We start from the raw sequence: 15,765 nt of genomic DNA on the forward strand, positions 1-15,765 counted from the left end.
GCACAGTTCCAGCGGGCAGACCTGCTCTGAGCAGGGTATTTTGACACGGTGCTTCAGACTATGGAAGCTTCCTAACCCAGCGCTTGCGCCATAACTGTTGGCAGAGAAATTGAACAGGTGGTAGCAACACTAAAAAATCCCTCTGTAATATTTAAGAACCCCGAGTTCTGCTTTTAACTCTTCAGTGCTTAGTGTATTTTTTGTTGTTGATATGACTGAAAGATAGGTTCATGGCAAGAAACTGTGGGGTTGGGTGAATCAGCAGTGTGAGGGGACAGTCCAGCATTTTTGAAGTGTTAGAATGACATTCGGTGGGAGGCTCTGTAAGCAAACCTTAGTGGTGCCCATGAGAGAAGGGTGGAGCAGAGGTCGAGCATACTCAGATTATTTATTGAGCCAACAGCTCTGCAAGATTTAAAAAGGGATGGGGATGCTCACAGGGATATCAAGAACACACAAAGTTACCAGAATGAATGCAACATTTGGGAAAGGATATTAAAACTCATATTTCAAGGCTTGGGCTTGACCCAGTCTCTAATAAACAAACATCAGGATGAAACCCTCTTCAGGAGCAGATGGCCCCACATATGCGTTCTGCCAGGTTTTATGCCTTCACTCAAGCATCTGGTACAGGCCAGAGTCCAGCGGTGGGACACCAGGCTATAGGGTCTCATCATCATTTATAGTAATTTCTGTGGGTTGCCATCTGTGCTGTAAATAAAGTTGACCCTCTCTTTGGACGTCTCTGATACACAATCTCCATTTGTTTAGCTTCCAACACCTAACTTGGCTTCTTGTAACTTTGAGGAGAACCTCAATACAGTTCATTGTCTGAGCCTCACTAAGCCTACTACTTTGCTAGGAGTCAGAGGAAGGATACTTTAATCTTGTGAAAGATTAAACTATTTTTACTGTAATCCAGCTGGAAGGGTAGCACTTTTCTCAGGGTATGAGACAGCCAAGTTTTTTTCCCATTCTCTCCTCCCCTTGTATACAGGAAGGAAGTCCTGGCAAGGGCCCCCTTAGCTTCCTGTCGACTTCTGAGCACATTTCCAGACACAGCCTTCTCCACCATCCATCACCCAGCTCAGCAAAACAATTACTGCAGTGCGACGGGAAAAACACACGTTTCACATAAACACGTTGGAGGGTGTACGATCGCAAACCACTAGAATTCACACACAAGCCAGATTTATCTATGAGCTGCATCTGACAGGAGATTATTCAATTCTTTCTTCCTTTCCCTTTATAACCAAATGTCTCAGCCACTAAAATTCTTCTTTAAATGAGGCTTAAAAATTAAAATCAGACCTTCCAATGTTTATTAAAGTAGCCACTGCATTGGCAAAAGTCAACAAACTGTATACAGCCTTAGGCCAAGAAAATGACTAAGGCTGGTTTGTGCTGTGAAACACTAGAGAGGTGATGCGCTTGTCATGGGGGAAGATGTAAACTGTTCAGTCTCACATTACTCAGAGAGAGGTCCTTGCCAGAAGATCAGACAGTAAGTATGATGAGATCCAGAACAAGACAGTTATGAGACCCAGGGTTTAAAGTTGAATATCTGACCATAGAATAGTTTAGGTATAGTTGATCTTGCCTTCGGGCAGGACTTGAGATGACTTCTTAAGATCCCCTCCAGCCCTATTTTCTGTGTTTCAGTTCTGATATGGTTAATATATGGCACCTTAAAGGAGAAAAGAAATAACATGGCAGAGACATGCCTTGAATTTAGCCTTACCTGTCCTGAGGATGACTGCAGCATCTCTTCGTAGAAAGGGGTGGAGGAAGCAATTCACTACCACTTGTGCATTAAAGGTGTATATTTCCAATGATTGTCTCAGAAATTGATTTGTAACATTCAGACAGTATTCTTGGTACTATTTCCTTTGTAATCTGTCAGGCATTTTTTTAAGCCAAAAACTACTTTTGCATTACTTTTTATTAGCCCAGTGTTCCCATTTGCTTTATACCATGGGAGTTTCATCCTGGTATGGATGCCTGTATCCTTGCCTGCACTGTTCTGTTGTAGAGCTTTGATGAGAGATTGCCAGGAACATCCCACAAAGTGATTGTATGACACTGTTGTACAAGAGTGTAGGTCAGGATGTCAGTGCCACTGAAAAATGTAGAAAAGTTAGGTGCCTATATACCTGTTAGTGCAAACTGCATCTCTAAATGAAAGTGATATTTAATCAAGCATAACAGTTGGGTGTTCAGAAAAAACAGGAAAGTTTGGCTACATCTAAGGTTAGAAGAAAGCTACTTTTAAATATGCTAAAGCTGCCTTTTTCACACAGAAAAATAGGCCCCCAGACCTGAGCACCTGCTGCAAATGTTCCCAGAAATAAAGCTTAACCTGCTTTACTGTATCCTCCCTGTTTCGACCCCCAGCCATGTCTATCTAAGAACCTGTCCTTGAGTTCTTCATGCTAAGGTGCTCTTTTCTGATTACTTATGTCAGCTGTGGAAGAACTTGTCTGTACTTTTGAGTGGAATTGTGCAAACGATTTTTGAGGGCTGTCGACTTTTGGGTGACTTAGCTAGTACCCTTGCTGCAAAGAGGGCAGGTCCCAAGTCATGATAAACCAAGGTAACTGCTCCAGGGATGCTCCTGGATGCAGCTTCCAAGGCCTCTGTTTCTGACATGCTTGAGGCAGTGTGGTGGGTGGTGAGGGATATTCTTGGAGTGTGCTTACTGCTTCAGTTCTGAGTTCGGAGCATGTTGAGCAGAAGCAGTTTGGGGGGGCTTATTTTTTAGTGGTAGCCTAAAGAGTAATTTAGAATGAGTGTTGAGTAAACATGGGCATAACATCTTTCCAAAGCCAGGTCAGAGGTTTTTTAGTTTGAACAGTACAAGATGTCAGATTAACTGTGCAATGAGATCATACCCCAAAACTTTAACATTTGTTTTTTTGCTGGCTGGAGTGGACGCTCCTTAATTTCACAAAGTTGTTTGAATTGCTCTCTCTGAAAGAGTGATCATAATTAAAATGCTTTGGTGCAGTTCATTGTATGACTGGCAATAATAATGTTCTCTTAAGGCTAAAATTTGGCTAAATAAGGCAAAAACTTGAATTCATGCTGTAACTGCTATAAGCAGAAAACCAATTTGTTCTTTTTAATGAGCCAGATTTTGTGTTAGGACTTGGGGAAGGAAGTTTATGAAGGGCATGAAGAAGCAAGATCACATAAAAGCCTTGTGATAGGTTATTGAAACCTGCCACTCCAGGAGAATCCTGCTGCTTCAACACAGTGGCCTACCTGTTTACCTTTAAAAAAATCGCTCCTCTTTCTCCTAGATGAGGAGCTCAAGTCTTCTTTTAAACAATAGTAAAAATAAAATTAAAAGACATGCAGCTTTGGAAAGCAGCAAGACTAGCTCAGTGATACTTAACTGCACATAACTAGTCTTTTTAGCTCTGTGTGCCCATCACTGCTGTTAATTGCTTTCCTCTTTTTCTGTGTTTCATCTCCTTACTGTGTGTTGTTTTATATAGTAAGGTTTAGGGGAGTTAGATGCCTTTACAATTTTGGCTCTAAACTCTTCTGGGAAAAGATTATCTCTTGCTACTCTGAGCATGTGTAGCATCCTACACCATACAGCCCTTGTCCTGATGTAGTTTTTGTAAGTGCTGCTGCAATATGAATGATAATATAAGAATAATTATATAATTCTAAAACTCTCATAAAATACAAATAGATGATTCTGGTAAAAGAGGACAGTGAGCAATAAGAGGCAACATGGACCATGAATGGGGAATGTACACATGTGTACATGATCAATATAGTATCAATAACATATTATAAAAAGGAGCAGCTTTGAATTGCAAAAGAAATCTGGGAGAAAACTGATTTTGAGCTCTCTGGGTGGAGTGGCTTCCACCAGTGTTCCAGTTACTGTGGCTGCCTGGGAGTTGAACAATCAGATCCTGACAGCGGAGAGGTATCAGTGTGCACCAGGCCATCAAGAGGAGGTGGTTAGAAAATATCCAGGACCTCATTCTTCAGGGCCGTCTCTGTGTCCATCTGAAATCCTGTGAGTTTCTAAAGGGAGTAAAAAATAGTTTTATGTCCCACCCTACACCCAATTGCCCAGCAAGCTTGCAGTGTTTTACACTCATTTCCCTGTTTTGTAAAATGTTTCCATCTCCCTCCTTTGTGAAAAAGCCTGAAACTATGAGAAACCATGGAAATGCACAGTGCTTTTGCCTGTTGCAGGGTTTCTTGTATTTTCCCCTGAAACGTCTAATTCTGATCACTCTCAGAGACAGGGCACTGGTCTAAAGGGACTGTGGTATAATTTGGCCTGTCATTTCTGCATCCCTAAATACACTGAAAAAATTTTCCCCCTTAATTTCTTTCAGGCAGTTAAAGAGTTGTTAGCTAAATGGGTTGAAAAACCAAAAACAGACAGAACAAAAATGTGGTTTGTTGACAATGTCCCTTTAAAACCCATGAGTGCCAACTTGAAATCAGTCCACCACATTCTAGTTGAACAATGTTAGGAACGCAGGGCAGGCGTAATATGATCAGAGTTGCTCAAAACACTCAGCAAAAGTGCTGCTGCATTTTGAACAAACTGCCAGTGACAAAATTGCTCTTTCCCAGGAGAGTGAGAGTCACCAGTTTTCATGCTCACCAGGGGCATGAAAGGAGTCAGGGGGTTGAGAGCCCCTTCTAGCAACTATAAATAGCTAAAAAGTGAAGCCTCCGCACCAATCTGGTGCCACAGAAATCTGTGTGATTTATTAGTTTCTTGTGCCATGACAGCCACGTGCTATGGAAACAGAAAAGGTGCAAAATAGCCCATGCAGTGAAATTGCCAATGTGGCAGTCATTCCAGCCAAAAGAACTGACTGGCTGTGTTTGAACATTCCCAGAGAGGGATAGTATAAATCACCAGTATCAAAGATTGCTTTTGTGATTTACCTGATGGTCTGTCTGTACACTCTTTGGATCATAAGCTGCTACCTGGTGTATGGCAAAAAGATTGAAAAGACACAACACCCTCTTCCCAGCTTTTCCCCACTCTGATCCTTCTCCATAAACTTAGTAGGTTATATAACAACCAGCTAAGTGCACCTGTTCGGCCAACTCCAGGTAGCTTCACTAGATCAGGGCAGTGGACTGCAAAGTATGGTAATGTTGTGGATGCTAGTAAGGTGAGATGGGGCTTAGTTGCTAATGACAAGGGTCAGATATGAACCAGAATCATATCTCAATACGGCTCCCTGAACAGGAAAACAGCTCAAAAGATGAAAATGTTTTCTGCTTTCCATTACCATCCCACTCCATGACCCTTCTCCACTAGGTAGACATTGTCTTTTCCTATTTGAAAAGATCACGCAACTACTTGTCCTCTATAAGAGCACAAAAAATTGTCTGCAGTGACAAATTTTGCATATTGATACTTGAGGTGCCTAATCTATCCTTAAATCAAAGAGTATTAAGATAAAAAACACAACTTCCATTTGTACGTGGGTCAGGGAGAATGGTGCTGCCATATTAGGATTTCATTTCTATGTTACAAAGAAATCTGACCATGAAAACACAGCAAGTTCTGCCCAGTTTTTAAGCCAGGGTTTGCTCAGTATGTGTGATTGTGCATTTTTTTAAATTAAACTATTTTGTAAGCACTTCCTTCCTGCATTTCTGAGAAGGAGGGAGGGGAGTGCAAAGAATGTTTAACTGCCTTTGACGGAGGAGGAAAACTGAAGAAAACAAGAGATGCGATCCTAAGTAACTACTGACCTTTTACTTCAGCCTGGTGATGTTTTTCAGCAGCAGAGCCTCCAGGGAGTAACAGCATCCTCCTCGCTATTGTGCTGCCTGCCCAAAAAGAGGGCTAAAGTTCAACTTTTATGATGTTCTCACTCTGGGCTTGTGGGAAAAAAGGCCACATTCCCTTTCTTAGGTCATATGAGTGCAAGAGATGACAGAGTCCTACAGTCTAGCCTCAGGGCATTAGGCCAGTTCAGAGTGGGACTGGACTAGTCTGACAGTTTAGGTAAGTATGCAGCCAACTTCATCTCCCTACAGAGGATCTCAGCAGGTGGGAGGGTAATTTGTACTCTTAAATAAAAAGCACTCATTTATTCTGTACTGGTATGTTGCTGTTTCATAAACATGTATTGCTTGCCATTACTCATAAAAGGCCCCTGCACTGTACTGTTCAAAGAATCTTTTCTTTATCTGGCTCTGGTTACTGGAAATGCATGATATTCCCTGAGATAGTAGAAACAGTAATGGTCTGTCTGTGTCACCTCCGTGCTGCTCCAGGGAGTACTTGTTGGGAAGCATGCCTCAGCCATGTGCTCCTCCTTTGAGTGCACCAGATCCTGGAAATGAGGCAATATAGCTGCCTGAGAGGTGGTAAGTGCCTATACATTCTTGAGCTCCATGTCTCAGGCGTGCTTCTGGGATCTATCCATTCTCTCCCCAGTATTTTAGCTAAGTCTCATGGGGGCACTGGCTGACCCACCATCATGGCTGGTCAGTAGCAACCTATTTCCAGTTATCTCATTTACTTTCACCATTGGGTAGAGGACTTATTTCTGTAGAAATTATTTTTAGCCTCATTGTGAAAGAGTCATTACACATAACATTTTACTGTTTGTTAATACAGCATGATTTTATCCGTGAGAAAGTAGAAGTGACCCTTCAAGGCTGGGCACCATTCATAAGATCATAGAAAATGAGGGTTGGAAGGGACCTCAGGAGGTCATCTAGTCTAGCCCCCTGTTCAAAGCAGGCCCATGCCCAACTAGATCATCCCAGCCAAGGCTTTGTCTAGCTGGGTCTTAAAAACCTTCAAGGATGGAGAGTCCACAACCTCTCTGGGTAGCTTGTTCGAGTGTTTCACCACCCTCCTTGCAAGAAAGTTCCCTCAGCCTCTCCTCATAAGCAGGGATCCTGGTTTTCTCTGATTTAAAAAAAATCCTCAATTTTTAGTTAAAATAAAGTAACCCCTAATCCACATTTTTCTGTGATTTAAATGAAACACCATATAGATATATATCTATAGATATATCTATATAGATATATCTAGATAGATAGATAGTGATGTTTTATTTTAATTGTGGAAAAATGTGGATTTGGGGTTACTTTTTTTTAACTGAAAATTGGGGATTTTTTTAAATCAGAGAAAACCAGGATCTGTGCCCCAGCCTCCTCACCATTTTCATTGCCACTTCCCTTGCTGCAACTTCAGTCTTTCCTTGCTGGACTCTCTTCAATATATCCGCATCCTTTCTGTAGTGGGAGGCCCAAGCACTGGAGCATCATTATTCCTAGAAGAAGCCATTTATTCCAAAAACAGGGTCAGCATTTTTAAATTGCTCAAGTTTTTTCCAATAAACAAATGGATTAAAAAATAAAGTCTAGATAGACTTCAAAAAGACTTCCTGCCAATTTGTATTCCAACTGCAATGCTGGCAAGGTTGGTTGCTGGTGAGAATGCCACAGCATCTTTATCCAGCCATTTTATCATCCCTAAAACTTGTTAACTGTTGATCTTCTGTGCTGACCAGTTCTGTATGATGTCTCTAGCTAGGGAAGTAAGCAGCTGATGTACAGTTGGAGTGCTGCTTTCCTATTGAGACAGTCCACTCATTTGAATTCTGTTTAAAATTTGGTGGTGCATTTGAATTTTAACTTACTACTTTGATGCGGATGTCTTGCATGGGATTGCATTGGCCTTTATAGACTTACACAGTATAGAACAAATGTACATAGAATATCAGATGAGATGGGAAATGCATGAGTGAGAGCAGTTTGTTTTGCTTTTTGGAGGTGGCTTGTGCTGGCCTGAGTAAAAGTCCAGGCAGTAGAAAAGAGTTTCGTATCTTCAGAAACGTGTGTTCACATATACTTTGAAATATGCAACAGATGCACAGGCACTCCTTTCAGTGTTTTATGGATCCACAACTGTCAGCTTTCCCTTTGTGGTCACTATTACATCTCCCCACGTGGCATACACCTGTGGCATGCTGGCAGCGCACAGGGTTGTGGGAGGGGGATGGCCAGCTTCAAAATTACAGATGCATATCTTTATTTCTTAATGTCAGTTTTTGTCATGGTCTCTTTCTGGCTTTTCTGTGGTCCTAATTCTGTCAGTAGCATCTTTACAATAAACTATTTCCTACCCAGCCCTTAAATATTGTAAATGTGAAGATAGGGATATATGTATAATTGCCTGAGACACAAATGAAGAAACTTCTGCAGACAATATAAAGAGAGCACTTGAAGTCTTCTTGATTTCTACTGAAGTTTAATGGGAAATCACTTGTACATATTTTTGTACATAGGAAATGAGAAGCTCTGGGAGGCATTCAGTCTTTCCAGTCTTTATGGGGACTTGTAATGTTGTTAATGCCTGAAGGACTAATGCAGAAGTGTGAAAAGGGGGTGTCGTTTCTGGGATATACTTGCTTTGCTGCAAAGATATACCTTGGGTTTTTCCCAGAGAAGGACTGAAAGGGCCAACACAAAGCCAAGAGCTTGACAGAATCTTGGGAGAAAAAAATGGGAGTAAAATGTAGCCTATCCAGAAAGGAATCAAATTCTTCTTGGCCAGCTCAAGAACTGTTTAATATTAATTCTCCTGTGCTGCTTGCATGTATTTACTTATGTACAAGTGTTCTTCTTCCTATATTTATGACAGGCAACATTTCCTTGTAAGTGTGTGTGTGTGTGCGTGTGTGAACTCTTGGCAGGTAGTTAACATTTATCTTGCTGTCATTGTTTATCATCTACATGTGCAAATGTATCCCAGAGGCATGCCAGGAGCAGGTGAAGGTTTGTGAGGAAGGCCTGAAGTCAGACCCAGCAGCTACAAGTCCATTGACTTCAATGGAACTATGTTGTTTTACACCCATAATGCATTTACCTCTTGGTATAGTGATGTATTTGATTTTCTCATTTATCTCCTTTTAAATTTTAAGCAGTATCCCTTTCTACTCTTTTCTTAATAGTGTTAGAGTTATGTTGCAGCTATGATGGTCCAGAATATGAATGAAGAGGCAAGGTTTTCTCAGGGTTATGTCTTTTATTGGACAAACTGTGTAGCTGGAATGGAGTTAGACAAGACTTTGAGTACAAGACATTCTTCTTTGCATCTGAGTTGACTTATTTTCTTGATATTCCTTGTAGTTGACTAACCAGGCATTTCAGGCAGAGTTTCTAAAACTATTTATTTTTCCTGGGCAAAATAAAATAAGCATTATTTTCTGCCTTCTACATTTTACTGCAGAAACTCTTTCAGCAAAGCAGTTTTCAGCTTCTTCTACAGCTAATATACCAGGATACCAGAAACTTAGCATAACAAAAGTTCAGCCAGTTCAGAGTTTTCATGATTATAGTGAAGGTTTCCTTGGGAATTTTTTAAACCTCCTAGACAGAATTAAAACAATTCTTCAGCAAGCAGAGAGCAAACTGGGGACCCTCTAACAGATGTAATCACTCAAGGAAAACTTTGTTTGGCTTGGCTGCATCTTTCCTTCATTCCCTTCTCTTTTATCTGGCCGCCAGTCTTTGTCTCTTCCTCTTTCTCTGTCTTTCACTTTCTGCCTTTGTCTCTGTCTTTCTTTCCCGCTCTGTCCACCCCACATCCCCTTGTAGTCTGGATCAAACAATGCTAACCTGGCTACTTCCAAGACAAACAGCAAATCAAATTGAAAGAAGGGGGCCTTTGGCTGTCATAAGAATTCGTGGCCACTCACTTCCTAGAATTAAAGGGTGGGAGTTGATCTGTAAGCCAGCCAAGCCGGAGACAATGACTAGGTTTCCATTTGTTCTTTTGATACCAACTTAAATATGTACACCAAATGGAAAAACAAAATATACATAAAAATAAATAGAAATCCACTTTCTCAGATGAGTAGCTCCTTCCCTGTCACCAAAATGGGAGTAGGAAACCCCAGTTTTCTTTTTCTCTCAAGAATCCTGCGGTAAGTCCTACCCATGGCAGATTAATTTGTAAGAAGCAAAGTACTTGATACTGACAGAGCGTGTCCAGTAGGTATACTGGAGCTAAGATCTGGGACTGCTAGGGCCTGAGATCTCAGACCAGAGTAAGTAAAGAATCATGCTATTGAAGTAACATGCTGCTGGAAGACTGGTGTGAGGTCAGAATCGGGCACTGGGCCTTTGTTTTTAGTAGTGCGCCTTACGTGCTGCGTTTGATCCTGCTCAGGCTGTTTCACTGCCTTCTTCTGTCTTTGCTAGAAGTGCAATAATGCTTTTCTTTTCTCAAATACATCTGGAAGATTAGTGGGTTTTAAAATTAAATTTTTAGATAGATAAATATAAAACATACCTTGTTTAATTTACCCCAAAATGTAGAGAACCCAGTGCTCCCCTCAGCAGGAGAAAGGCAGAGTAAATACAGGGACAGAGATGATAATTTTAAATGGTAGTATCAAATGCTTGCCATGTTCCTTTTACTACTTTCAGACATTACATTGCAGATTTACAGACATTTCTGGGCAAGCCTTGGTAATACCGGTAACTTGTAAAGAGACAGTGTTGATGGTAGTTATTGTAGCAGCATTGTGACAGAAGCATTTATCCTGTTGATACCTAGCTTGTACAACTTCCTCTTCTCTTGCCCCAGTCTTTCTTGCCATATTTTCTCCCTCGCAGTTGTTTTCCAGTATGAGAATTGTTAGTCCCATATTTATTACCCTTTGCTATAAGAGATTGCAGTATTTGTTTTGAATTTTAAGAGGATGTTTTTATGTCCTCTGTGTTTTTCTTCTCTGTGGGGCAGAGTTGTACTTGCTACTCAGCATATCCACAGGTGACAGATAGTAGAATGACCTTCAGGGAAGGTTAGCTATGAAATAAGCAGGGGTAACTCTGACGAATAAGCCGTCATGGACCAAGCAGTGGCAGCACCACCAGAATGTGGTGAGGACAGCAGATGGTAATGGTTTTCCTCCTGAAAAGCCACATGTATCCTTTGACAGTGCTGTGACATGGCAAGTGCAGGTCACCACTATAATAAGCCTGCGCAGCCCCCAGCCATGGGTCTATAAGTCCTCAACAGCAGAGCAGGTGGAAGAAGATGTCAAAATCTCAACAGCTGCAAAGGCGAATAAAGGCTGCAGCAGAATGAGATCCCGAGTTGTCTTGGTCTTCTTGCCATTGGATCACAGTCCTGTTCTGTCAAGAGCCACATGGAAGCTACTGTGCAGCAGGTTCTCCATGGTAAAAGAAGTCATGCACAGGCATCTTCTGTGAAAGCAGCTTTTCCAGGCATCTTCCATGAAAGCAGCTTTTCAGCACATTCCTCAAGCCCTTTGGTGACCAGGTAATGGCGATGGGAGCACAACTGTGTGGTTGGAAGCTCCTAGTCGTGAACTGGCACAAAGGCAGCAGTTACAAGAAGGTTGACTAGCACTTGGATGAAACAGGAGTGCGATTTGGCAGCTGTAACTGTGACTGGGCAGCCCTCTTCAGGATCTGCTCTGCTCACCCCACATGGGGAGGGGGTTAGAAAAGGTACACTAAAAATAGCCTGTCTAACACAGTATCCTATATTTCTTCCTAACTGGATAACCACGTCCAGTGGGATCACCTTTACTATGGTTGACAATACCAGTGAAGAGACACCATCATTTTTGCAACCTGGAACATCGGGACCCTCATGAACAACTCTAATAGTGAATGCCTGGAGCACTGCACGGCAATCGTGGCCCAAGAACTCAGGCAACGCAACGCCGATGTAGCTGTACTAGTGAGACTGGGTTCTCTGTGTTATAATGTATCTAATCATGTACATTTAATCAGCAACAGAAAGCCCATGCAAGTGTCCAACAATTTTGGTGACTTGTATTATACAGGTTTCCCTCACTTCATGTGAGTTCTATATGTGCAAATCACTCTTATGCGATGACCTATTTTATACCAAAAATTTGTTATATGCGAGGTATCATAGAAGTAGGGTCGGAAGGGACCTTGTAGATCTTCAAGTCCGACCCCCTGCCTGGGCAGGAGGAAAACTGGGCTCAAATGACCCCAGCCAGGTAGGCATCGAGCCGCTTCTTAAAGACCCCCAGGGTAGGAGCGAGCACCACTTCCTTTAGAAGTTGGTTCCAGATCCTAGCCGCCCTTACTGTGAAGTAGTTCTTACGGATGTCTAATCTAAGCCTACTCTCCAACAACTTGTGGCCGTTATTCCTTGTTATCCTGGGGGGCACTAGGGGAAACAAAGTCTCTCCCAAACCCTTCTGGTCCTCCCTAGTGAGTTTTTGGACTGTCACAAAGTCCCACCTCAGCCTTCTCTTGTGAAAGCTGAACAGGTTCAGGTCCCATAGCCTCTCATTGTAGGGTTTGCCCTGCTGTCCCCAGATCATGTGGGTGGCCCTCCTCTGGCCCCTCTCCATGTTGGCCACATCCCTCTTGAAGTGGGGTGCTCGGAACTGGACACAGTACTCCAGCTGTGGTGTGACCAGTGTCGCGTAGAGGGGGAGGATCACCTCCTTGGCCCTACTTGAGATGTACCTGTGGATGCACGATAGGGTCCGGTTAGCCCTGTCGACCGTGACCTCGTGTTGTCGGCCCATGTTCATCTTGGAGTCAGTGATGACTCCAAGATCCCTTTCTGCCTCCGTGTTCTCTAAATTCAGTCTTATGCAATGGCTGTGGTGGAAGCCCACAGTCAGCTGCTTGGTGTATTGTATTGTGGGCATGACACGCACCAAAATATAGTCTCCTGAATGGATCTGTGCTCCTCGCTTGTTGTCTGCGACACACATTTCTGTAGTTGCCATCCCCATTATGGTAATGTTCACCACCACCCTATGCTTGTGTGCACTGTCTGCTGTTGGTGAATGCCAAAAATGTCTTGTAAAAATGGTAGAAGTAGGTCAGGGGGTCAATACAGTCAGGGCCATCCCTAGTGGGGAGCCAATCGGGGTGGGCGCCCCGGGCCTCGCGGAGCCGGGTGGAACGGCCGCAGCAACTCTGCGCTGCTGCTGCTACCTTCACATCTGGCCGCTTGGCACCCCCCCCATTCCCCTCACCACTGAATCCGCCGCCAGCTTCCTCGTGTCCGGGGGCAGGGCCCCGCACTGGCTGATTTTCCTGGGCCCTGCACCCTGCTCGGGTCGTCTCTGAGTACAGTTGAGGTCTTGGAATGCATCCCTATTTGTTACATTGTAAAGTGAGTTCCCTTTATGCAAATTCAAGTTATGTGCTTTTTTCCAGAAATGCATGTACAGCATAAAGCGAGGGAAACCTGTAAATCAGAATATTATGGCCACTGTGTACATTTAGATCAAGCCTCTGCCTGGCAGTTTACAACGAATATATTTATTTTAGGTTTTTCTATAGCCCATGCCTCTGAGGTACTTGCTAATTTCACTTTATGGCCTCTCTTGCCTCATGGGAGTACTCTCTTATTTAATTAATTGTATGTTAATACTGGTTATGTCAGGTTGGTCATTAGCTGTCTATTTCATTGCTATTTAATATGCTACAAAGTCAGTTTTATAACTGGGTGCTTCTAGCCAAATGCATTGCCCATAAGTCATAGAAGCAGGTGAAGAGAACATGGTTGTGAAGAACTCTCCCAATGGTTCTGTACATCTGCTCTCAGTTTACTTTCTTGGCACTGGCAGCATTGCACTTCAGCAGGTGAAGGCCTGTCTGCAGCAGGTCATAAAGAGGGGAAAGAAGGAAGGAAAGTGGTACTGAAACTAGACAAGGCTGGTAAATGATAGCAAGCGATTATTACAAGTACCAGCATTGTGGGATGGAGTTCCCTGTCCCCTTAGGGCTGTCTGTGAATATGCAGTGGTGTTGGTATGTTCATAATGTCTTTTGGTTCTATTTTTGCAGTAGTCCAATAAATCTTGACCTATATGCAGGGTTGTTGGCATCTAGAAAAATTCAGATATCAGAAAGCCAACATCCTTGTGATAGTTGAAACAACTTGCACAAGAAAATGAAGTTAACATTTTAAATATGTAGCCATGTGAAATGCACTGAATAAAGTGTTTTTTACAGTAATGTTAACTTATTTAGTTCATTATAGAAATGATGATTGAGACAGCAAAGGATGTACTCAGATACTGGCAGATAAAATACCCTCTAAGTACCAATGATGGCTGCTCAGGTTAAATGAAAGATCCCACAGACACACTAGCGAGCGTGAAATGCTGCTCACTATCATCAGTACTATCATCCAAAGTAATCTGGGCAATGAACACAAGAGTCAGCAGCAGGCCAAAAAGGTACTTTCACTCTTACTTCAAGCTTGACTCTTTTGTAGTCTGGTTGAAAGTACTCAGACTTTTGGAGGTGGCAGAATATCACAAGCTAAACTACATTTATATAGGATCCTAATCATAGAATCATAGCAAATTAGGGTTGGAAGGGACCTCAAAGCAGGACCATCCCCAACTATGTCATCCCACCCAAGGCTTTGTCTACCTGGGTCTTAAAAACCTCCATCGATGGAGATTCCACCTCTCTGGTTAACCTGTTCCAGTGCTTTACTACCCTCCTCATGAGAGAGTTTTCTCCTAATATCTATTCTAAACTTCACTTGCAGCAGCTTGAAACCATTGCTCCCTGTTCTGTCATCTACACCACTGAGAACTGTGTAGCTCCATCCTCTTTGGAACCCCGCTTCAGGTTGTTATTAAATACCCCCTGTCTTCTCTTCTCCATATTAAATAAGCCCAGCTCCCTCAGACTCTCCTCATCAGTTATTGGCCCCAGCCCCCTAACCATTTTCATTGCCCTCTGCTGGACTCTTGCTTTCTATAGTGGGAGGCCCAAAACTGGACACAGTGCTCCAGATGTGGCCTCACCAGTGCCAAATAGATGGGAATAATCACTTCCTTCGACCTGCTGGCAACTCTACTACTAATACAGCCCAGTATGCTGTTAGCCTTCTGCACAACAAGGACACAGTGTTGGCTCATATTCAGCTTATTGCCCACTGTAACCCCCAGGTCCTTTTCTGCAGAGCTGCTGCCCAGCCAGTCAGTCCCCAGGCTGTAACAGTGCATGGGATTGTTCCATCCGAAGTGCAGGACTTTGCATTGGTCCTTGTTGAACCTCAGGAGATTTCTTTTGGCCCAGTCCTCCAATTTGTCAAGGTCTTTCTGAATCCTAGCCCTACTCTCCTGCATATCTACTACTCCCTGGCAGCTCAGTGCCTTCTGTAACCTTAGTGAGGGTGCACTCCAGCTCATCTTTCAGGTCATTCACATGAGGAGGGTGGAGAGGCTCAGTGCCACCTCTGGGAGCCTGATGCTGGCTGTGGTAAGGTGCCCCCTACCCGCCCAACAGCAGTGGGGGCAGTGGCAAGAGTTGTGCCCCCCGCTGCTGCTGGGCATGCAGGGGGTTGCCTCGCCATGGTGTCGTGGCCTGCGTGGGGCTCCAGGCAGTAGCGCCGAGCCTCCCTGCCCTGCTTTGCCCTCTTGTTCCGGGTCTGTGCTGCCACTACCGCTGCTGCCAAATGGGGGGAGGCAACCTAGTGACAGAAGATGCAGGAAAGGCTGAAGTACTCCATGCCTGTTTAACCTCAGTCTTCACAGGCAAGGTTAGCTCCCAGACTACTGCACCTGGCAGCACAGGGACCCACACTTTCCCTGATCTTCCTCTTGTTGCTGACATACTTGTAGAAATACTTCTTGTTACCCTTCACATCCCTAGTTAGCTGCGAGTCAGTGTTACAAACTCCACTGTAAATCAGTCTCTTCTGTAGGGTATTGGCAGAAAGGCTCTCCAGTGTTATTATAAGGGCAA

General features: G+C 43.3%; 1 protein-coding gene across 12 annotated transcripts in view; it reads left to right on the forward strand.

Moving 5' to 3' along the window:
* The window catches only part of EXD3 (exonuclease 3'-5' domain containing 3), a 457,407-nt gene that overhangs the window by 99,902 nt on the left and 341,740 nt on the right, over positions 1-15,765 (forward strand). The gene's annotated exons all lie outside the window — the stretch shown is intronic.

This window comes from Alligator mississippiensis, chromosome 12, assembly GCF_030867095.1.
Source record: "Alligator mississippiensis isolate rAllMis1 chromosome 12, rAllMis1, whole genome shotgun sequence".
In the NCBI taxonomy this organism is placed as follows: Eukaryota; Metazoa; Chordata; order Crocodylia; family Alligatoridae; genus Alligator; species Alligator mississippiensis.